The following is a 25,607-nucleotide window of genomic DNA, read 5'->3' as shown; positions in this document are numbered from 1 at the left end:
GTTTTTAAAAAATCAGTCAACATGATCTTTTTTTTCAATAGCCTGAAAATTTCTTTCTCTTGAGAAAATTTTGGTTGTACCGAGGTTATCAAGTGAGATAATTGTTAGTGTATTCCCACTCTCCCCCAAATTATTTTGCTTTCATTTTATATTTATTTTGTATTTCTTTATCTGTGTATTTGCTATTTCCTTCCAATAGACTATAAGCCCTCTGAAGGCAGGTATTGTAGTTATTGCTATCTTTGACCTCAATTCTTGAAACAACAAAAAAGTGGAAAAATATAAGAAATATTTGAAATATGTAAATTAAGTGAATAAAATCATTCAGATTAGTTTAAAAACAGTGAATCCTCAAAGTTCTATTAAAATTACACTAAGATTTTGAGGATGCCCCCGATATATTCAAAAAATCAAAAATTCTGTGTTTTTTCCTCCATGTAATGTAGAAATCTACCCTTTATCCTGCTATTGATAGCTGAGTGAAATACCATTAAACATGCAACATAAATCCATTCTCCACATCATTACCCAAAAAGATAAGACTGGTCTATTTAAAATCTTTTGCTTCAATGGAGATAGGAGCAAAGGGGAATCAGTGGAAGGAACAAGCACTAGTATCAAGAAATGAAAAAGGCTAAAGGCTTGTAACCTCTATAGATGTCTAAGATCTATTTTTCATGACTGCTTTAAAAAATTTAATTTTATTTTCCCTCTCTTATACCCTTATACACACTCCCCTTTGCCCTCAACTAAATAAGAAAAAAAAAATCCTTGAAGCAAATATACACAGACCTGAATTTAGTATATACTATATAATGAGACTTTGAGGAAGTTATTTGTCCTCAATTTGTCCTAACCTTGGTTTCATCATCTGGAAAACTGGGATTTTGGATAGTATTAGGGTGAACTGGGAGACCTAAGAAATCCCTTTCAGCCCAGATCTAAAATGCTAGGAACAGTATAGATAATTCATATTTTAAGAAGTTGAAGAGAGTGTTGGGGAAGGCATGATTATAGAAAACTAGGTAAAGTTCATTAATCTTTAGATGGTAATCTCCTTGAGGGTAGGGACTATCTTTCTTATCTCAAGTGGTTAGCATAATGCTTCACCATACTAGTACTTAATGTTTATTATCAAATTTAAAAAGCTGAGGAAATTGAAGATGCAAGAGGAGACACTTTTCCTCTTTTAAGATTGAAGAGTTCTGAGTTTAGTTTTTACTAAAGTCGATTAAGAATGCTCAAGACAGATGCTAAAGTCAAGCTAGTGCTTCCTGTTCTTTTCTCCCAGATGCAGGATACATTCTTAGAAATGACCAGCTTCCATTGTAGATCAGTATAACTAGTTCTCACAAAAGGTGATCATCATCAGACTCCAAGATCCAGTCCTGCTAAATGAACCCACCAAAGCATGTGTAGTTCTACCTTTCTTGGAAGAGTTGAGTAACAGGTCTTGAAAGAAAATAGAGGGAGAAAGGAATCACAATGCATGGCTTGTTGCAAAACAAATGGCCCATAGTTTTCCTAACAATTTATGTCATTTCTGACTAAAAGATCTAGCCAATAATGCTAGTAGTCTTTGCCTTTTCACCACTAGTAAGTTGTACATGACAAGGATCTCCATTATAGCTTCAGATACCACCATGGGTTCATTCTTTGGTGATTTTAATGAGACAGAGGAAAGAAGCCAGTGGGTAATGTTCAAAACCCATGTGTGAAGGACTGTGTTGAAGTACTCATTCTGCATTCTTTTGAAACAGAGAGGGAAAGTTATGATTGGCTCCATATGATTGGAAAGTGTGATGATAGCATGATTTATGACTGGTTGTGCTGATGCAGCCATTATTCAGTACTATCTTTATTCTAGCTAAAGGGTTCTGTGAGATGTTTCTTTAGCGGCACATCACACAAGTGTGTCATGTGTCATCTAAATGGCTCAGAGATGTTGTGACCCAAGGCCTCCTGAAAAGATTCCATGGTGGAAAGTGCAGAATGTGAAGACATGAAACAATGATTAAAGAGGCAATGAAATCAGCTTGTTCCCTATTTAACAAATGATCTGCTGCTTGCATAGACCATCTCCACTCATCTCAGCAGATTTTCCTCTTTTGTTACAGTATTGCCATCTTTGCTTAATCACCAGAATTTCTGGCTCTTCTGGGCCGTCATTCTTGCCTTTATTTCATGGTGGTGAAGGCATGGTGAAATGCACGATCCAATTTCTTGGCCTGGACATCCCACAGCATTTGTTTGCCTCCTATTACATGTCACTCTGCTGCAAGATCTTTTTCAGGGTTCTCTTGATCTTTCCAGATCGGACACAATCTGGATCCTGTTTTCCTTTCCCCCAGTTACACTTCCAGTCATTTCCTCTTTTCCGTCAACTTCCAGATGTTGTTGCTTATTCGTTTATTTTCAGTACATTGGATGCTTTCCTGAACTGCACAATTCCCTTCAGTGCCACCCCCTTTGTCTTCCATACCAAGGCAAGCTCTAGAAGAAACCTGCTCTGAATTACACTCCCTTTAGTTGGCTCTTCCTTTCCCCCACCACACCCCTATGCCCCTCTTAAGTCAGTCCACCCCGATATCCACCCTAACTGAGTTTACTCTGCTTTTTCTTTTTTCACCCATGTTGGCCCAAAGAATGAGCCACTTCCAAGTTTCGATCCCAACCCATAGCTGTATCCTTTTGAGGTTTGGGCAAGAGCAGAGTCAAAGTCTATTGTGCAAACTTCCCAGAGGGGCAAGTAAATTCACTAGGCCCTTAAAGTCAAAACCACAGTTTGTTTTAGAGCTTTTTTTTATAATCTCTTTGTGCAAATGTCAAGAAAGCAAGCCAGCACCATTAAAAATTATTATTCAGCAGTATCAAAGATGTGAAATGCTAAAAAGAAGCTGCCATATTGTCTTCTATAGAAGTACTTCCTTTTTCAGGCTTCAGTAGCACATGAAAATATATTACACATAACTGAATTTTCCAGATAACTATAACTGTACCCTTTTAAAAAAAACACGTTTTATTTAGTTATTCATTTATTTTTATTTACTTGTTTAATTGTTTTCTTGTTTATTTTGCCTTTTTGGTACAAATCTTCCTAAGATTATTCATGTGTTCTACCAAGTTATTCAATGGTATCAATTCAAAAATCATCTATTAAATGCATAGTATCTGTCAGGTCTGTCCTAGATGCTAGGGATATAAAGATAAAAATAAAAATCCCTGCGGTTAACAGGTTGGGGCAAGGGAGAAATTTCCCTCATTATGTTTGGATCTGTTGTTAGGATGAGAGTTCAGTTCCACCAAAAACTAAACTCACACTTGAGCAGTGTGTCATGATTTTTTCATGTTCAGGTTTGGGACTTTGTTTTGTTCTGTTTTATAATAATTAGTAATAGCTGCTACAAATCATTGTAATCATTTATTTCACTGGAAGGTAGCCAGCCTCTGTCACTGGACCTCCCAACATGCTATTTTAACTCAGTCCCTCCCCAGTCTATTCCTCCACCCATTTCTGAACGCGGGGGTATGCTCAACTTCCAGGTATTTCAACTTCTATGGGTTCTGAGCCTAAGTGAATGTCCCAGCTGAGCTTGAAGTCAGTTCAGTTCATTTTTACGTACCGACCCTGATCTAGACAATATACAAAGGGATACAAAGACAAAAAGGAGATCTAACCCAGCCCTTTAGATGCTTCCATTCTATTTCATCTCTTCCTGATGGCTCAGGTCCATCTTTACAAGCATCAGGGACTGTCCTGGGCCATAAAATATTGGAATCTCTCCAGTAAATTGATTTTAACAATGGTGTCTTTCTAGCTCTTAAGAATGTTGTTGTGGTTTTTTCTTCTTAGCATTTTCCCTCAAGTTTGTGACACCTAATCTGTTTTAGACTGAGAAAACAGATAACCAAATTTATTAGAATAGTTTAGAAAATTGTCAATTAGCTTTGGATGAAGCCTTCTTCTATAAAATGGAGGCTGTGTAATATAGGGGAGGACCCTTAGGTGAGGTTGGAAGATGAGGATATTTGAGTACTGAAGTCAGTTTTAGAATATGAGCAAATCACCAGTCTCCCAGAAGCCTCCATTTCTGAGTCTATAAAATTACAAGTTTCGGTCATATGGTATCTAATTTCTCACTCAAAAATTTTGTCTGTGAGCCTGTGGCATCACAGATTTCATGCCATCTATTACAGATTTTTTTCCTCCTCTTTTCCTGGGGTTTTTAAGTCCACTTTAGATTATTGTGGTGGCTCAGAAATGACTTAATAAATGTGGTATATTATCCTGTTTTCTCTTAAGATCTATTACGCTTAAAGAATAGTACTCTTCAATCAATTGGGGAGTAGTGGAACAAATTGTGTTATATGTATGTGATGGAACACTATTATTCTATAAGTAATCATGAGGAATGGGATTTCAGAAAAGCCTGGAAAAACTTACATGAACTAATACTAAATGAAATGAGCAGAACCAGAAGAATATTATACACATTAACAACAACATGGAGTGATGATCAACCATGATGGATTTGTTCATTTCAGTAATACAATATTCAAAGTCAACTTTAAATGACCAAGCATATTCAGAGAAGGAATGGTGGAGTTTAAATGAAGATCAAAGTTTATTATCATACCATGTATAAGACACTCCCATGTATAAAATGCACCTTAATTTTGGGGGCCCATAATTTGAAATAAATTTATTACATAAAGTTTTTGAATTCAAGTTTTATTCATCATCAAACTCATTCAATTCCTCATCACTGTCAAAACTCCCATCCATTAGCTGTTTGATGAAGAATCCCTGTTATAGGGGAGGCTCTGCCTGCTCTCCTACCTGTGCTTTGGTCTCTGGTTGACCACAAGCACTCCCTGGGCAAGTCTAGTGCATGGATGCATGCTTAGTTCATTTTGTTTCATGAACCTGAAACATCAGTTGTGTCATCCTTTGAAATCAGTTACTTCTTTTTCATCAGCAATTCTTCTTGCCTCATGATGAACCATCTTTGTGGACCCAGGAATTCTACTTTGCCCTTTGCTCTTCAATCCATTTCTTCAATTCCCTCTCTAACTCAGGCCATTTTGCTGACTTGTCTCTCATGGCCTCCTTCTGCTGGGGCATTTCTTCTTCCCATAGCCAGTCTGGATTGTTTTCTCAGTTAGAAGAGGACCAAACTGATCTTCAGCAGCTCGATTTCCATTCACTTTTGCAAACTGGATCACTTTGAACTTGAATTCAGCACTGAAAATCTTTTCTAAGCCATTTATGGGCAGAACATGGCAAAACATAACCTAATGTACCAGTGACAAATGAGAAACGATGAGCACAAAGACAGCAAGCAGGAAAAAGTGGGAAAGGCAAGTAAAAAAAAAAAAAATCTACAACCACCATATAAGAAGCTCTCAATTTTAGACCCCAAATTTTTTGAAAAAGGTTATGTCTCATACATGGGGAAAGATGGTATCTTCAGTTTTTAAAAGTTGTCTTATGTAGTTGTATGTCATTTTTTTTCTCTCTAAAGTTTTCTTTCTTCCATTTGAATCTGATTCTTTTCTCACAACATAATAAATATAGATCTATGTTTAATATGGTTATAAATGTAGAGCGTCTATCAAGTTGCTTTCTGTCAGGGGGAGGGGGAAGGGAAGGGAAGAAGGGAAAAATATACAATTCAAAACCTTGTCAAAAAAAGTTCGATAAAAATTACCATTGCATGTAGTTGGAAAAAACAAATAAATAAAATTTTTTTTAAATTAAAGAATAAAGAATAGTACTCTTCAGAATTTGAAGAAAATGTTATAGATTATAAAAAATGTTTTGGGCTTGATCAATAAATATTATATGAATAATAATGAAAAATCAATGATCCTAGAATAGACCTTGCAAAGATGATACTTCAAAATCCTGCATTAAACATTGTCAGTGACATTAAAAGTTAACAATGGGCAAATTTACAGTACTGACTTTGCATCTGGAATTGTAGATTTGTGCATGAATTTTACTCAATCATCTTTTAAAAGATGTTATCTTAAAAATAACTCACATGAACATTCCTTGAAAAATACTTTTGGAAGTTAGTACATTGGATGTATTATTTTTTTACCTTTGTTGTTATATCTGACTCTTCATGATCCAAACTTTCCAAACATGGAATATGCAAGTTAAAATGCCTAGTTAGGAGACAGAGTAGCATGTACAAGGAACAAGAAGAAATCAGTGTTAAAGGATCACAGAGTATAGCAGGTGGAATGCAAGGTGTAAGAAGACTAGAAAGGTAGAAAAGGACCAGGTTATAGAGGACTACAAAAACCAAACAGAGGGTTTTATAGTTGATCCTGGAACAATAGGGCATCACTGGTGTTTGCTGAATGAAGTGGGAAGAGACACTGTTAGATTTACACTTTAAGAAGATCAGTTTGCTTACTGAGTAGAGGGTGGACTGGGGTGAGGAAAAACATGTGGCAAGGATACTAGCCAGGCTACTCTAACAGTTTAGGAAAGATTATACCTACACCAAGATTATTGTTCAGTTGTGTCTGACTCTTCAGGACCCTATTTAGGGTTTTTTTTTTTTGACAAAGATCCTCTTACAGATGAGGAAACTGAGGCAAATAGGATTAAGATACTTACCCAGGGTCACACAGCTAATAAGTATCTGAGGTAAGATACTTACAGTCAGTATTAAAGGAGAGAAAGGAGCATATGTGATGATGTTATCAAAATTAAATCAAAAGTTCTTAACAACTGATTGGATCTAGGGAGAGAAGTGAGAATGAGGAGTCCAGGAAAACATTTAAGATGGAAACCTGAGTGTTGGGAAGGATGGTGATATCCTTGACACTTAATAGGGAATAGAGGTCAGAGATAACAAGTTCAGTTTTGGACATGTTAAGTTTAAGATCTCCATGAACATCAATTTGAAATGTCCAATAAACATTTGAAGATCCATGACCACAAAAGTTTAGGGCTAGATAAATAGATTGGAAAAATTCGCATTAAGATAATACAGTCCATGAGAACTGATGAAATTATATAAAGGGAAAAGAGGGCTCTAAACAGAGTTTGGGGGGATACTTCAGGTTAGCAGACACAACCTAAATAAAAATTAAGCAAAGGTAGGGACGGCTAGGTGGTGCAGTGGATAGAGCACCGGCCCTGGAGTCAAGAGTACCCGAGTTCAAATCCAACCTCAGACACTTAATAATTACCTAGCTGTGTGACCTTGGGCAAGCCACTTAACCCCATTTGCTTTGCAAAAACAAAAGAAAACAAAACCTAAAAAAAAAAAATTAAGCAAAGGAGATACTGAAGAAATAGTCAAACAGCTAAAAGAAGAAACAGGAGAGGGCAGATTTACAGAGTCAAAGAATGAAAGAGGTCAAGAACAATGAGGATCGAGAAAAGACCATTAGCTGGCAACTAAGAGAACACTGGTAGTAGTTTCAATTGAATGATGAAACTGTTAGTAAGACTGCAGAGTTCAGAAAAGAAAAAAAGGCACAAATTGTAGTTGACTTTCTGAAGAAGTTTGGCTATGAAAGAAAGGAGAGATAAAAATGTAGATAGATGGATCACATAAATGTTTTTGAAGGTAAAGAAGACATGGGCATGGCTATTTTTTATGAAAAAAAAATTGGTAAATAATTTAATCATTGCATTACATAAGCTATGTCCAGGAACAGATTGTAGTGGCATCAACAATACCGCTAACCCTTAATTGAGAATATATTCAATTCTGGTGTTTGAGACAAGTCAGAAGAAAAGTAAAATCAGGAAAAAAAATGCAAAGGTATGTCAGTTTCCACTATCTCCACCAATGGACTATTGTGTCTATGGTGGGTATAATGTATCATTATGAAACTTTTAATTCAATCCAAAAATCATTTGTTTCATGTCCATTACATGCCAAGTAGTGTTCATGCCAGAAATAAAAAGATCAAAAGAGTAAACAGTCACCAATTTCATGGAGTTTATGTTCTATTAGACAATGCCATACTTCCCCATATATGTAATGAAATATAATTTGTGATGGTAGAGCACTGAGATTAGACTAAGAGCACCAGGCTCTTAGACTGACACATGAAATTAGTCTTGAGGGAAGCTAGAAATTCAAAAAGATAGGTGAGGGGAGAGAATTCCCAGTATGATCAACAGAGGCAAAAGGTCACCCATGTAGACATAGCATGGACTAGGACTAGAATTCTGAACCTTTGTTGGGTCATATACCCTTTGGCAATATGGTGAAGCCTATAGACTCCTCAGGGGAAAAAAAACGATTTTAATACACAAAATAAAATTCATAAGATCACAAAACAAACTAATTATTTTGAAATGCAGTTACCAAAATATTTTTTAAATGTACAACCCAATTTAAGAACCTTTTGACTTTTAGAAATCACTGAATTTGTAATAAAAGGACATGATGTCTATTCCAGCTCTGTTGTTTAATATCCATGTGAGCTTGGACAAGTGACTTTACCTCTCTGTGTTTCAATTGTTTAATCTCTAAAATGAAGAATAATGAATCTAGTAATAGCTATCCCTCAGAGTTGTGCAAACCATCAGAACCATTAGAAATTCAAATAGCTATAACATGGGGAGTGGGCCCTGGTAAAATCCTGCATCCCATTACCAATGAGAATTTTGTTCAATGTCAGTGATATCTCTCTACCTCAACTGATACCACATTTGAGAAGGATTTATTGATTGTTATATTATCACTATTTATCTTTTTCATATATATATAACTATATTATACATCTGTATTTTATATAATACATTATTATATTATATATTTGTATTATATACACATATATATATACATATATATATGTATATGTAATTATTATAGTCACAGAGGATCCTCCATTTTGGCAAGAGACCTTTATGAAGGAAAGTAAATACAGGTAGAAAATACCAAAGATAGAGAAGCCCAGAAAGGAGAGGCCCTCCATAGTGATCTTGTTGTGGGTGATTTGTTTCTTGGGTTCAGTTTTGCCCCACAATGAATGCAGGTTTTGGAAAGAAAATAGAGATTTATTAAAGGAAATTACAACATATTAAGAAAGTAATAGAAAAGTTAAAAAGAGTTTAAAGAGAAGACCACATGGATTGCTGATTGAATTGACCAGGGTTCTGCAGGAGGCTGAAAGGTAAAAAGAGAAGAGCCCCTCCTTAAATTCTCCCTCAGAGTCTATGGGAGGGGGTGGTGACCTGGGAGTGACCCAAGGCCCATATTGGAGATTTTGTCTTTAAGGAGGGGTCTCTTTTGGGTGCTCTTGGGTGTTTCCAGGCTGTACTACCAGAAGACTATGCAATCCAAATCAGGTTGAAGGTCAGGCCCTCAGGTGTGGTCTAAATTAGATGATAAAGGAAGAAAGAAGATTCCCTTTACAATGCAAACAAAAGATTTACAAAGTTTGTCTCCTACTGATCTCATCACTCCCATGCCCAGATTTCTCTGCATCAATTTGGATGAGAACAAAATTCTATGTGTCTTCAAAGTCCTTCATGGGCATCATGTGGTCACAATGGTCAAAGGTAGCAGGAGAATAACAAGAAGTTTCTGGGTCAATCTGTGAACCACAACCAGGGCAGTGGTGAAATAATGGAGCAATCCCTAGACAATACTGAATTCATAGACCAAGAGGAGGAGTTCCCAGACCAAGTAGAAGTCACTTTATAACTCATAGATTTTACCTTAGTATTTTGAATTTGTAAACTGCTCATGTCCAGAGGATGTGATCTCAAGAGCTCTAATTCTGAAGGAAAATAACTCCCTGGTAAGTTAAAATTACTTGGAAGAAAAAGTTGCTTGGTTATCTAGCAACCTTGAATGCTTTTCCCAACCAGGGAACCTAAACCCAGGGTACCATGGTGAATCTGGAAATGACTAAGAAATTAGTATTTGTCAGGTTGCAATCTCTTGCAACCCCAAGGTTTTTAACTTTTTTTTTTTTAGGTTTTTGCAAGGCAAACAGGGTTAAGTGACTTGCCCAAGGCCACACAGCTAGGTAATTATTAAGTGTCTGAGACCAGATTTGAACCCAGGTACTCCTGACTCCAAAGCCAGTGCTTTATCCACTATGCCACCTAGCTTCCCAGTTTCTAACTTTTAACAAGTGAGGAATGTATATGGTGATGGTTGGGGGAGTGGGGGGGGGGAGGTGGGGAATGAGGGGTGGAAAGGCGGTACAGGAGGGAAGGGGAGTAAAATCGAATAAGGAGAATAATGGTAACCCTAGAGTAGTAATATGAGTCTGGAATACTGTACAGCTCCCTGAGGAGGCAGAGACCCAACAAAATGAGAAAAAGAGTTGCTATATCTATTTATAGTATCATATGAAAATCTTTTCCTTTTCTGCATTTTTTGAAAAATTAAATAAACTCTATCCTATATTCAATGTATTATTAGCTTGAGTCTTTTTTAGGGAGCTGAGGATACACAGTATTTTGGTAGTGCTAAGTTATGAGTAAATAGTCTGATACTCCTAAGGAACACTCTAGAGCAAAGCATGAGCTAAAAAGAGATTTAATGAGATGCCTACAAGACTGAATCAGGTCCAAAAAACCAAGAGTTTAGTTTGAGATCATAGGTTATGTTAATAATAATAAAGTTTTTAAAATTATGATTAATAATAATAAGTTTCAGGCAGAAGAGGGCACAAGAGTAATAGGAATATAAAACCAACTTTAGAAGAGATGAGGACAGACTACCCCACCTCTCATATTTTGACATTTTTCAACAGTCCTGGATCTGGAGACAGACAAAACTAAGACATCAAGGGATTTTGGTTTCTCTGGTTTTGCAAAAGGAAAAAAATCTTCCTCAAGAAGTTAAAGAACAAGAATGGGAAGAATTTGAGGCTAGAAAATAAAGATGTGAGAAATCATGCCCAAGTGACCAGGGAATGTACAAGAGGACGTGTGAGGAGGGAAGAAAAAAATAAAAAGAAAGAAATCATGTCAAAATGAAAAGAAGACAGAGACAAACAAAAGAGAGGGGAAAAGAAGGAAATAGTAAGGCTGGACGAAGATTAGAGGGAATCAACAGGAAGACTTATTTAAATCTAATTTTTGTGGTTTTTCCCTGATGAATATGTGGTGTTAATGGTTTCTGAATTAATAGGAGACTGATGTGTATAAGACTTCAAGAAAAGCCAGATGAAAACAAAATCCCACTTAAGTGGTGTTCTGAGGCCAGACACAATGGCTGAACAAAAAACAAGAATTGTATAGTAATAGGCTGTCATTGCTTAACTCTAACCCAACACTTGATCTTCAAAGCCTACAACATAATCATTCATAAGCAAAATACCCCATGCTCTCAGAAAACTGGGAACTCAAGTCTTACTTCCATAAGGAAGAAAATTGAAGATCTATGAGATCAGGTCATGCTAGCAGTTTGAATTAAAAATTGTGAGTCTTCTCCAACCACAGGGATACTCTTTACATAGATATATTCCCATCTAGCCCTTTGGGAAGACTCCAAGCAAAAAAAGCTAAGTAGCATGATAGGACCCAAATCTTTTTCTGAGTGCAAGTACTGTGGTAAGATTCACTGTCTTTTTTTTTTAAGTTTTTGCAAGGCAATGGGGTTAAGTGGCTTGCCCAAGGCCACACAGCTAGGTAATTATTAAGTGTCTGAGGTCAAATTTGAACTCAGACACTCCTGACTCCAAGGCCACTGCTCTATCCACTGTGCCACCTAGCTGTCCCAATTTATTGTCTTTTCACCATCTATTTTTCCTCCAACTAACAAGCATTCATTTTTCTCTTCCTCCCACCAGCCCCCAACACACTGAGAAGAGGGGATAAAGCAAAATAAAACATCATAACAAATATACACAATCAAGCAAGTCAAATTTACACACTGGATATATTTAAAAAATGTCTGTTTTTAAATTATAGAAAACAAAAATAAAAGGAAAACATTATTAAATTACAAGCCCCTTGACTACAGGAATTGTCTTATTCTTCATCTCCATGACTCTGGCACCTAATAACATGGTTGTTGTTACACAAAGTAAGTGCTGAATTAATGTTTGTTAAATTGACAACAGGTGAGGAGTCAAGTACAGAACTTTGGAGCACAAGAGAGATATGGCTAGATCTATTCCTAAGGTATAATATGATATACATTATGTATAGATAATACATCTCTGTTTAGCTCCAGTGCTCCAACTTAACAGAACATTATCTCCAAGGATCACGCACTCTCCTTTCCAGTCAGACTAACTTATTAGCTGTTGCCCACATGATGTATTATCTGTACCTTTATTTAAAGCAGGTGTGTCCAATCTTGAACCACAGACGGCATCCACCCTTAAAGCCCATTCATGCAGTAGACATTGCCTAATAGGAAAATGAAGGAACAGATAAGTGAATGTACCACAGACCAGCTTAGCCCCTAACACAACTCAACTTTTCCATGTAACTAATATTGGATGGTCCAGAGTTTTTTGTGTTTGTTTGAATTTTTTTGTTTTTTTACAAAAGATATGTATATAGGAATTAGGATCTTTTTTTGAAATGTTATTTGACTCATCATAATTGTAACAGATAACTGTATAATATGCAACATTAATTGCTATTTTTTCACAGGACTTTTATAATAGAGTTCAAGATTTTATAAAAATGCCAATTGCATTACAGTATATTTGCTATTGCAGTTTCAACTGATAGCAATATGGTGTTCACAGACTTGCAGATAGCATGCATAGAGTTGCAATTAGATATGCAACTTAAATGTATTCACATATTATTATTGATCTTTCATAAATTGTAACTGCCAAAAGAAAAAATTTCTAGCATTTTAAGAACATGTCCTGTTTATGATGTCTCTTTGGGGGATTATGTATATTTGTGAGCAACTTTTTTCAAAAATGAAAAATAGAACAAAAATTTCTGAAGAGCATCAGGAAAACATTCTTCACATTGTTACAACCTGTTATACCAGATATAGATGCACTGATATTGAAGAAACAGGCTCAGTATTCACAATAAAAATGTCATGTTCTTATTTTTTACTTAAAAATAAATGCTTTATTTTTATACTCATTTTCATTATTATACTTTATTAAATAATTACTTTTTATTATTATACCTGATTGTAATATGAATTACATTGCAGCAATAAATAAATACTAAGTTCCATATGCAACTCTTGAAAAGTTTTTGTTGGGCAATGTGGCTCAGAAAAGCTAAAAGATTGGACACCCATGATTTAGAGTCCTTGATGCCTGAATTGAACTGAATCCTCACCTCAACTATTAGAATCCCTAGATGCTTTCCAAACACAGTTCAGTTGCCATCTCCTAGGTGAGACCTTTCTTGACACACATAAGTGAGTGGCATTTTCCCAGTGGCCTAGCCCATAGGAGTTTAATAAATCTTTAACCTTAGCAAGAGAAGAGTCTAGAATCATGAAAATCAGCAGGCCATTATTATAACCCAAGAATATGGTAATAAAAGCATCTAGGGTAGTAGCAACAGTAACAGAAAAGAGGCAGATAATCAATATTTTGAGAGTAATGTGGCAGAAATTGGCAAATGATTCAATTTAGTGGTTTTAAACATGAGAAACAAAGTTAAAGGAAGAATAGAGCTTTTGAAAAGAAAATAACACAGGTTTTAGACATATTAAGATTATACATAGAAATGATCCTACTTAATGGTTGAAATCTCACTTCTGGAGCTTAAGAGAGAGATCAGAGCTAGATTTACTATTTTAGTAGCATTCACCACTAGATGTCCAGTTGTCCATCCCAGGTATCTTCTTCCCACCTGTTGAATTCTCTGGACCATCAAACTGGTGTAGTATCTGACATATAAGATGATAATAGGCACTTACTAAATGTTTGTTGATTTATTTCAAAGTTGGAGGCAGGAATAGAATAACATATAGAACTGAAAGGATTTGGAGGACATCTTATATACCAAAACAGGGTCCCCACTACTTTTTACCTGGCAAGTGGTCCATGAATCTCTGCTTGAAAATATCCAGTGCGGTGGAACCTACCACAATTAAATCTTGTTCTTCATTCATTATCCATCCATAGTACCTATCCAAGATAAAGAAAATCTCAAAGTATAAGGGATTTTAAAGATGACCTAGTCCAACCTGTATCTGAACAAAAACTCCATCTACAAATATCCAGCAAGTGATCACCTAGCTTATTCATCTGTTTGGAGGACTCCAATGAGGAAGAACCCACTATGAACTAGAACAATCCACTCCACTTTGGGATAGCTCTAATTGCTGAGAATTTCCTTATGACAAGCCTGAATTTTACCCCTTTGTAATTTCTCCCCTTTGCTAAAGATTTTGCTTTCTGAAACCAAACAGAACAGAATTTATCCCTCTTCTTCATGACAAAAACTCAATGATGATTATAATTTTCTCCCTCAGACTTTTCTTAATCAGATTAGACACCTTTAGTTCCTTCAACTTGTCCTCATATTTTATAATCTTTAGCTTCCTCAATATCCTGAACACTTTCCTCTGTAAAATCTCCAATTTATTGGTGTCTTTTGGCCCTATCCAGAACTGATCAAGGTACAATACAGCTGGCTTCTTACCTCTGGAAATGTCTCTGCCAATATAGCCAAAATTCACACTGACTCTCTGGGCTATATCATATTGTTCACCCACATTGAGCTAAATCTCCCAGATCTTTCTTCAGGAAAAACCATCTACCAGTAATAATCTATCAGGATCTTTTTGAATTCTGATTCTATCTTTCAATTTGTTAGCTACTAAGCTCAGTCCAGTTCTGTATTATCTGCAAATTTTATGACCATATCATTTATGCCTTTATCCAAGTCATTGAAAAAACATGTTCAACAACACATATCCCTAGGTCATTTCACAAGAGACATCCTTGCAAGCTAACATCAAGCCACTAATGATCATTTTTCAGGACTGGGCAGTCAATCATTTCAAAATATACTTAATTAAACTATTGTCTGCTCTACATTTCTCTATTTTTCACAACAGCATGAAAGAAAACCAAGATGGCAGTGTGAAGTTAGAAAGTTTTGAGAATTTTTTCAAAAACAACTTTAAATGAAGACCCTAAATAGACTCTAAAGCTACAGAACCCATAAAAAAACAGAGTGAAACAAATTTTCAACTCAAGATATCAAGAAGGAACTTCAGTAAAAGTCTGTAACACATTGGGTAAAAGAAGAGTATAGCTAGTATAGGTGGGAAAGCTGGAAAGCTAATAGGAGACTCTTGGCCACAGTACAGCTTAGGTTCAGCCTCAACAAACCATCAGTGCAGCAGGTCAACAGTGAGGGTCCCAACTCAGCTTGGAAGATAAGTTCAAGGCCTAGGAATGGTGAAGCAATGGGTGGAACTGGGTTGGATTACCCAACTTGGAGAACAAACCACTAGCACCTGAAACACCACAGGCAATACCATAGGCAAGCAGCAAGACCCCCAACCCAACCCACAAAAAGCTTGAGAATTGTACCCTCTTTGCCCCAGGAGAAGAGTTCAAATATCAAAAAGAGCAAAAAACAAAAAAATGAAAAACATAAAAAGTTACTATTCTAAGAGGAATGATTAAAAAAATGTCATCTCAGAAGAGAAAAGCAATGACAAAATGTCTACATGTGAAGACTCATAGGGGTTTTCAAATTGGTCTTAAATCTAAAAAGACCTTAGAAAAAAATTTAAAAACCAAAGAAGAGAAGAAGAAAAATAGAGGAAAAATAGGAGAGTCATTCAGGAGAATTATAAAAAATTGACTGAAGAAAATATCTTTAAAAGTAAAATTGGTCAAATGGAAAAAGAAATCAGCTCCTTTAAAACTAAAAAGAGCCAATTGGAAAGGGAATGTAACTCATAAAAAAGCAAAACTGACCAATGGGAAAAGGAATTAAGTCATCAAAAACTAAAATTGATCAACTGGAAAAGGAAACACAAAAACTGACTGTATAAAATAAAACCCTAAAAATTAAAATTTAACAAATGCAAACTAATGACTTTATGAGACAACAAGATTCCATGAAACAAAATCAAAAGACTGAAAAAATAGAAGAAAATGCAAAGTACCTCTTAGGAAAAACAATTGATCTGGAAAATAGAGCAAGAAGAGATAATTTACAAATTATTGGTCTATCTGAAAGCCATGATCACAAAAAGAACCTGGACAATATTATGAAGGAACTTATCATGGAAAACTGCCCTGATATCCTAGAACAAGAAGATAAAATAGTCCTTGAAAGAATCAATTGATCACTCTCAGACAAAGATCTCAAAATGATGGTGTTACTCTTTCATTCTCAAAAAGAATCATGACACTGGGAAGGTGATGCCATCAAAAGAACATGAAGAATTTGGGTGAGGGGTGTTGTACTTTCTCCTCCACAGTCACCTTGGTACAATAGCCAGATATAAATCAGGATGACTGGAGATGGCCCTGGATGCAAGGCAAATCAGGATTAAGTGACTTGCCCAAGGTCATACAGCTAGTAAGTTTCAAGTGTCTGAGGATGGATTCAAACTCCTGTCCTCCTGACTACAAGGCCAGTGTTCTATCCACTATGCCACCTAGCTGCTCTCCCAAAATAAAAACTCCAAGGAATATTATAATAAAATTTCAGAATTCTCGGATAAAGGAGACAATACTGCAAGATGACAAAAAGAAGCAATTTAAATAGCAGGGAACCACAGTCAGGGGTTACACAGGACTTATCAACTACAACATTAAAAGATGGAAGGTCCTAGAATATGATAATCTGGAGGGCAAATGAGCTTGAATTACAACCAAGAAACACCTGCCCTGAAAAATTCAACATATTCTTTCAGGGGAAAAGATGGATTTTCAACAAAATAGAAGACTTTCAAAGTTACCTAATTTTTTTAAAAAAAAGAACTGAACAGAAAATTTGCTCTTCACACTTGCATAAAAAGGTAAACAGAAAAGAAAAAAATAAGTCAATAAGACTAAAAAATTGTTAATCAATAAGACTAAATGGGAAGACAATACCTGGAACTCTTGAGAGCTATATTTCTGTTATGACAATTGAAAGAAATATAATTAGAGAATGTGAATATTTCTTTTGAGAACTGGAAGGCGGTACTGGAAGAGATAAAATGATCAAAATGTAATGTTCTTTAGCTCATGAAGATGGTGTTTCTATTGGGACAGCTAGAGGGAGGGTACTCAAACAGAGGGTTAAGATATAAATTATTATGATGCAATGATGTTTATAGCTCTTGAAAATTGTATTTCTATCAAGACTGTTGAAAGGTGTTTTTGTCAAAGGAAGTAGGTACAAGACAGGTATAAAACAAGTAAGACTTGAAAAAGGATTATACTTGGAAAAGAAGGTAGAAGCATTAGAGGATAATCAACACCACATGAGAAGGTACAAAGGACCTATTATAGTAGAGGGAAAATAGGGAGAGTATAAACACTGAGTAAATCTTACTCTCAACAGATTCAATTCAAAAAGGGAATGATATACATTCCCAACTGGGTTTAGAAATTTATCCTACCCTGTACTATAGTACAAGAGTTCTTTTAATTTTGTTCTGAACAATGCAACCAGGGAAAGGTTGCTTAGTAGTAAATGGTGGAATGTTAAAAATTAATAAAGGAAAAAAGCAGAACTACTCTACTCTTCAAACTGGAGAAGATAAGGCAAACATAAGTAAGAAAAAAATTAAATGATTGACATTAATAAGAGAGTCCCTAAGTGCTTTTGCCTCTCAAGCCAGAAGAATAGAAAATCAAAATTATTTCCTCTTTTTTATAAGGTGAGACAGTCAGATCAAGAAAATTCCACATCATCTAAGTTTTCAACAAAGTAATACAAGGGTGTCATTTATATTTTCATCAATATATCTAATAAAATCATAGAGGAAAAGAAGAAATGTGAATTGTTAATGCATTAAGGTAAATGCATGGCTAGTTAAACAATTCTATCTAATTAAGGATTAATATGAATCTGGAGAGAGAGAGAGAGAGAGAGAGAGAGGTTTTTAGTGAAAAACCATTTTTTTTTAATTTAATGATGTTTGTCATTCAACCTCGAAGGAGACTGTGACATCAGGAAATTATGCCATGACAAGCACATGAATTGGATTTGAGTGAAGAGGTACTATGCTAAATCACCAGCCTCACTTTCTTCTCCAGAGTCAACTGGGTTCAGTGCCTAGATATGAATCAGGACAACTGGAGATGGCCCTGGGCAGCTAGGTGGTACAGTGAATAGAGCACTGGCCTTCGAGTCAGGAGGACAGGAGTTTAATTCCAGTGTCAGACTCTTACTAGCTGTGTGACCTTGGTCAAGTCACTTAACCTTGATTACCTCACTTCCAGGACCAAGGTCATCTTTCTTATTTAATATTATTTTAAGCAATTTATATAACAAATGAAAAGTTTATCAAATGATAACACAATCATAAGATAGCTAATATGACAAATAATCTAACTAGAATTAAACAAATCTCAACAAGATGGAATAATGAGCCTTACCAATAAGATGATACTAAATAAGAATAGATGCAGAAAAAATTAGGACAAAACAATAAACTGCACAAGGATCTGATAAGGGTCTAATAATGCTTCATTTGGGACAACTTCAGAAAGAAAGAAAAAACAAACATAACAGGATGTTGTGTCCTGCACATATTTTAGTCAATTGGGTAAGTTGAAAGATTTGATCTCTTATAAAATATAATTGTTGAAAGCCTCCTGATACTAAATTATTTCATTTATTCATCAAAGATAACTTCAATACATGGATACACAATTTTCTTATAGGCAAGGTAAGAAGAGGGAAGAATTTAAGGTGAAGATAATGAATTCAGTTTTGGACATAGTGAGTTTAAGATCTTTATGACTGGAGGTCAGGAGAGAGATTGAGGCTAGAAAAGCTGATCTGAAGATTTTATGCATAAAGATAATAATTGAAACTATGGCAGTTGACAAAATCCCAAGTGAAATAGTAGAAAAAAAAAGAGAAGAGGGCCTAGAACAAAGCCTTAAGGTATACCTGCAATAACAATAGGGTAAGTAGGATTCATGAACTACAGTTAGTGGATAGGAGAAGCTGGATCCAGATCCAACAAAAGTGACTGAGAAGAAACAGTCAGAGAGACAGAAGAACCAGGAAATTGCAGGGTCATAAAAACTTAGAGATAAGAAAATATCAAGAAAAAAGAGAATAATCAACAATGTCAAATGTTAAAGAGGGGTTATAAAGGATGAGCCCTGAAATTTGGGTGTTAAGAGATCATTAGTAACTTAGGAGAGAGCAGTCTTGGTTGAATTATGAAGTCAGATGTCAGAATGTAGAAAGGTAAGAAGAGAGTGAGAGTGGGGGCATCTAGGTGGTGCAGTGGACAGAGTCCTGCAGTCAGGGGGACCTGAGTTCAAATCTAGCCTCAGACATTTAATAATTGCCTAGCTTTGTGACCTTGAGCAAATCACTTAACCCCATTGCCTTAAATAAAGTTTTATAAAAAGAGAAAGTGAGAGGAAAGGATTAATTGTAGAAAACTTTCTCAGAGTTTAGACACAAAGGAGGTAAGATATATGGGTTATAGCTAGTAAGTAGGGATAGATTAAGTGAGAAGGTTTTGAGAATGAGAAAGACATGAGCATGAAGGCAGTAAAGAAGCATACAGTCTGAGTCAGGGAAAAATTAAAGATAAGTGAGAGAGTAAGGATGATAGAAGGGACAATCAACTGGAGTCTTCTCTAGTTTTCTTTCAATCTACTTCTGAAATGGAATTGGATTTATCTTTGCAAGGAGGGATTAATCTTTGCAAGAAGTTTTTAACATAATTATGTGAAGGAATTAAGGGGAAGGAAAAGAAAGTAGCAAATGGCATTGGATAATTAAGATGAAGAGGTGAGAAAAAGAGAGTTTTCAGCAAATAGCCTCAACTTTTTCAGTAAAACAGGAACCTCTGAGTTGGAAAATGTGTTAAGAATGGCAAGGTAAGTGTCAATTGATTGTAGACCCCATGGAAGGAGTAAGGCATATTGGAAAGGTAGGAAGGGGCCCAGAGGTAATGGGAATCTGGTGAATAGAGGGATAGCATGATCAGATGTATACTTTAGGAATATCTCTTGGACAGCTGAGTGAAAGATGAACTAAAATGGTAAGAGACTTGTGGCAGGGAGGCCTGCTATTGTAATAATCCAAGTATGAGGTAGTGAGGACCTGCCCCATGGTGTTCACAATATCAGAGAAGAGGGTTCATGTGAGAGATTATACAATGGAAGAATTGAGAGAATGTAGTAACAAATTAGATGTGAGAGAGAATGAAGAGTTGAGAACACCCTAAGCTGCAAACCTAGGTGACTGGATAATGGTTTCCTCAACAGTTATACAGAACTTAAGTTGTAGGCACAATATGAATGAAAGTACAATCAGACAGGTAGGAAGAGAACCAGAAGATAGTAGTAACCACAAAAACCTAGAGAGAAGAGAGTATCAAGGAAGGGATGATGAGCAGCACTGTCAAGGACTACAGAGGGGTTAAGATGGTTGAGGACTGAAAAAAAAATCATTAGATTTGGCAGTTAGGAAAGGGGAGTTTCAGTTGGATGATGAGGTGAGAAGCCAGCCTGCAAAGTTCAAAGGAAAGTGAGGAAAGGAATTGAAGGTGTCAATTATAGAAAACCTTCTTAAGACTTTTAGTCATAAAAATATGCAACTCTGTCTCACTTCAATCCGATTTACACACATCAAAACATTGTCCCAAAATATCATTGATCCTTTTCAAAACTGAAGAATAAACAGCAACATCCATTAAAAGGGAGATATAAATCAATAGCTAGCATGGAGAAAAGGATCAAGTGAATGGTTTTGGAAAAAGTGGATACAAGGGCATGTTAGTAGGCAGCAGAGAAGCAGACAGTAGTCAGGGAAAGATTATTGGAAGAAACTATGATAATGGCTGATGGTGTGGCATGATCAATTCTTGAGGAAGCCATATTGGCTTTGTAAACATTATTTGCCTTCCTTGTCCACTAAATATCCCTTTAGATTTTGAGATCAATCCACTAATATTCTCTAGCATGACCAGCAATGGTTCAGATATTCTTCAACTCTCCAGATCAAAACTATTTTCCATAGCCACCATTCCCCTATATGTATGTGTTTTAATGCCTTTATTAGAATTTGAGGTTCCCTCATTTTTCATATCAGTATTTCTATTGCCTAGCATAGTTCATCACACAGTAGGAATTTAATAACTGCTTTCTTATTCATTAATTCATTCAAGGGTGTTAATAAGAGCTGCCCTGTGTATCTCACTGAATTAATATGAAGATGCATAAGAGAATGTTTATGAAAGGCTAAAAGATATACAAATACAAAATAGTTGTGAAGAAAAGATAAGAAATGACAAATCCCAAGACATCCAAAAAATTTTGCAGAAAATTTTGAAGTAGAGGTGATAAACTTGGATTTCTTCTACAACATAATGGAAAGAAACAGCATAGAAGAAAATGGTGACAGAGGGATGATATTTTGATTGCATTAGTTATTGAACTTTCTGATCCCTATTTTAAAGGTGGGGAATCACCATAAGATAATGTCACAAGAATTATGTAAAGAGAATTCAAAGGACCGAGGCATTATGTAAGTCTTTCAGAAATTCTGTTTGGCCACAGAATTTGCATTGGTTCCCCTCAATGGGTGGAGGACACTCTATATACATGAATACAATACATATTCTCCTGCTATTTTGAAATGTCAGAGGCAATAAAGCAAACTTTACTTTATCAGTCCTGAAGTATCCCAGAGATGAAAAATGATATTGTCAATCAATGATCTACTTAATGACTTTCTTTTTTATTTCTTCCCAGCATTTGATGCATAATCGAACAATTAAGAGTTCAGAAAATATTCTTCAATTAACCTGTCCAGGAATCGGTATTCATTTGTCTTTCCTCAGTCTAGGTACCTTTATTGAATGTGACAAAAAAAGGCACATCTCATGTGAAAGCAAAGCAAACTTATGCTGATATTTTTGCATTGAGTGGCATGCCAAAGGATGTTTGCTCAAAGGGATGAACAAAAGGGATTTTTTTTTTTTTGGTAGAAACCAATACAAGAAGGTTGTTATCAGGACTAGGAGGAAGATAAAATGAATTCTGATCCAGATTTGAGAAATTGAGAGAATAGGGGAAAAAATCCATGTTGGTTATTTAGGGCACTATCAGGGCCTGGGGGAGATAATATTTTTGATGTGATTAGGGAAAATAAACAGAACAATACTTGGTCAAGCCAGAGTTCTCAGGGCAACCAAATTTGAGGTCTAGGCAAACAACAGAAGGAATTCATAGCAACAGTTATGGCCATAGAATTAACATAGCTCAGGAAAACATTTTGAAGGGGAGACAAAAACTTCAACAGTTTTTGTCTTTATCTGATACTCCCAGCTTCCTCCCGAATTTATTTTGGACTTATCTGTGCATTTTATTAACCACCCACTCCTTACAGTCATTAGAAAGGTAAGGTCCTCAAGGATAGAGAATCTTTCATTTTTGTATTTTTACCTTAGTGTCTTCTAGTAGAATGCCTTGAACGGAAGAAATTTTAGATAAATGTTTGCTGAATTGAATGCAAGTTCTTTACCAGAAAGTGTTCATTTATGGAAGTGTGGGATAAAAGGTTCTGAACAAAAACTACTTCCCTGATTGCTCTTAAGGAGAAAGAGAGTCCTTAGCTGAAAATCACTACTTGGCTCCTTCCCAACAAATGCTGGCTATGCAAAAGACCATCACAAAGAGCAAATATGGAGTAAACCCATTTTTTCAAGCAAAATAGAAAACAGAAATTGGAAAGGTTATACAATTAGAATGTAATAAAAAGCACACAGTGAACTAACTCTTCAAATTGGAGGAAGATAAAATCCCAACTCAAACCAGAAGAGAGAGAGAGAGATTTTGAGAATGGGGTATAGAGAAGAAAACAGAGATGAAAGAGAGAGTCAGAGACAAAAAAAGATGTGTGTGTGTGTGTGTGTGTGTGTGTGTGTGAGAGAGAGAGAGAGAGAGAGAGAGAGAGAGAGAGAGAGAGAGAGGAAGAAGAAGGAGGAGGAGGAGGAGGAAGAGGAGGAGGAGGAAGAGGAGGAGGAGGAATCTCTTCCAGAGGGTGCCCATTTTCAGTAGTCTCTAGAATTTCAGGCAAATCCACATGATGGGACATATACATATATATATATATATATATATATATATATATATATATTTGTATATATATAAATATGATATTCCAAAGTCTCTATTGTGACCCCTCCCTGGAGAGCCTTCTGTTCACATATCTTTCCGATAAATTTCTCTAGAACAAATCCAGTGAGTTCCTTACACAGGTCCTTATTATTTTATCCAGCAATCTCTCTACCAGTCAGGAAACTCCCTTAATGAACCCCAAGGATTGAGTGGAAGCCAAATTACATAGCAAGAAATTCCTCATATTGGAAAATATCCAGAAATAGGATGAATTTCCTTTTACCATAGTGTTTCTTCTTTTTGGTGTTTTTCTTTGTATTTTGGCAAGGCAATCAGGATTAAGTGACTTGCCCAGGATCACAAAGCTAACTTATTCTTGTTTTATTTCAAGAGAAGGTCAAATGAATCTTTTTGAGTATGTTTAGAGTTTTGTTGGTTTTTGGATTTTTTACAGGTACATATTGAAATAGGGTACTATAGTTCATAGAGTGGTAAGCTTTGAATGAGGAAGATTCATCTTCATGAGTTCAAATCTGACCTCAGGCAATTAATAACTGTGATTCTGGGCAAATCACTTAATCCTATTTGCCTCACTTTCCTAATCTGCAAAATGAGAGGGACAAGGAAATGATGAACCACAGAAGTATTGTTGCTAAGGAAGCCTCAAATGGGGTCACCGAGACTCAGACATGATTGAACAGCAACAATAGACTGAAGAAAGTATCTGAGGTCCCTTCCAACTCTGATATTCTTTGAGTCTTTAATTCCTGCCTCCACACCTTTGCCTTTGCTATTTCCCTAGCCTAATGCAAGTTCTCTCTTATTCTTGACCTAATCTATCCCATTCTTTTTTTTTTAGATTTTTTTCAAGGCAATGGGGTTAAGTGGCTTGCCCAAGGCCACATGGCTAGGTAATTATTAAGTGTCTGAGGTTGGATTTGAACCCAGGTACTCCTGACTCCAAGGCTGGTGCTCTATTCACTGCACCACCTAGCCTCCCCTAATCTATCCCATTCTTCAAGGTCATGCTCAAACCTCATTTCATCCGGGAAATCTCCCCATGAATCACATCCCCCCCATACTGATCTCACCTGCTTCTGCACTGTTTATGGTCTATTCCATATCACTTAGCATTAAATTAGTTATTTCTCAAGGACTCCAGAGCAATGAGATTTGCAGTCAGAGAATCTTGGCTCAAAATCCTAGCTGTGCTACTTACTAGCTATGAGACTGTGGATGAGTCATGTAACTTTTCTGGGTCTCAGTTCCTCATCTGTAAACTGGAGTTATGGGCATGTTAGTTTAAATGACCTCTATTCACCCTTCCAGCTGAATGTCTGTGATAAAGTATAATAACAACAAAATCTGAACAAGGTCTCAGAGTTCTAGATTCTAACCCAGGATCAGTCAGAACACAGTCTTTGCTACTGCTAACCAGATAGCTGAGACCTGTAGGTAGGAAGCAAAGAGTTCTTTTAGTGTAGCAAAAACTGAAAGGAAAGATTTTCTTAAGTCTTTGAGAGAGCTTCTTTTATTAGGCTGGGCTTTGAAAAACTAAGCTTCACTTTGTGAAGTATTCAGAGGGGACCTGGAAAACAGCTCTTTACATTTAAACATAAATTAAAAACCATTTCAGGAGCAGCTGCCAATTCAGCTCTTGCCAACTATAATGCTTTTGCTAGCACAGAGGCTCCTGCAGATGAAGGAGATGGTGTAGGTATTGCAACTGGGCATATCAGTGCAAAAATAGAAGGCAATGTGGATGTTGGATTTCGTTGCTCTGGTGGACATAATTCTATTTATCTGGGCATGGATTTTGTCATCCTCACCAACCCTCCCCTCCTCTTTTTACCCCAAGGTACACTTAAAAACACTCTGAAAACGTGGGTCTCCATGTAAAATCAGCAGTCTCCACAGGTGTCTCTAAAAAGCCTGTTAGACTTCCAGAGAGCCATGAAAAGCAAACAGAGCAGGGGCCTAATGAGAGTTCAGCAAGAGTGGTGGCCCAGTGGAAGGCTCAGCTTTGTCAGCCTTTTTAGTCACACCTGTATTTAGAGACTGGTGACCTCCTAAGAAGTTGGGAGTTTGGTTCTCCTTTAGATAAACATCTGGAAGCTAATGAGATGGGCACAGGGAAGAATGGAGCAAAATATACAATATACATTTATTAAGCACCTGCTGTGTACAAAGCATTGTGCTAGAGTCTGGAGAGGATTCAAAGTTTAGGTAAGAGATCTAAATGGTACTTTTTGGTCTTATAGTGAGACAAGACACAAAGATTATTATCATATATATAAATATATACTATCATATAAGTATAGTACAGAGAATAAATAAGATGTGGAGAGGTTATTTCAAAAATGTGGGGCGTTCAAAGAGAATACTTCTTGGAG

Source organism: Macrotis lagotis, chromosome 3 (assembly GCF_037893015.1).
Source record: "Macrotis lagotis isolate mMagLag1 chromosome 3, bilby.v1.9.chrom.fasta, whole genome shotgun sequence".
In the NCBI taxonomy this organism is placed as follows: Eukaryota; Metazoa; Chordata; class Mammalia; order Peramelemorphia; family Peramelidae; genus Macrotis; species Macrotis lagotis.
The sequence above is the reverse complement of the archived record's forward strand: the minus strand, read 5'-3'. Positions refer to the sequence as shown.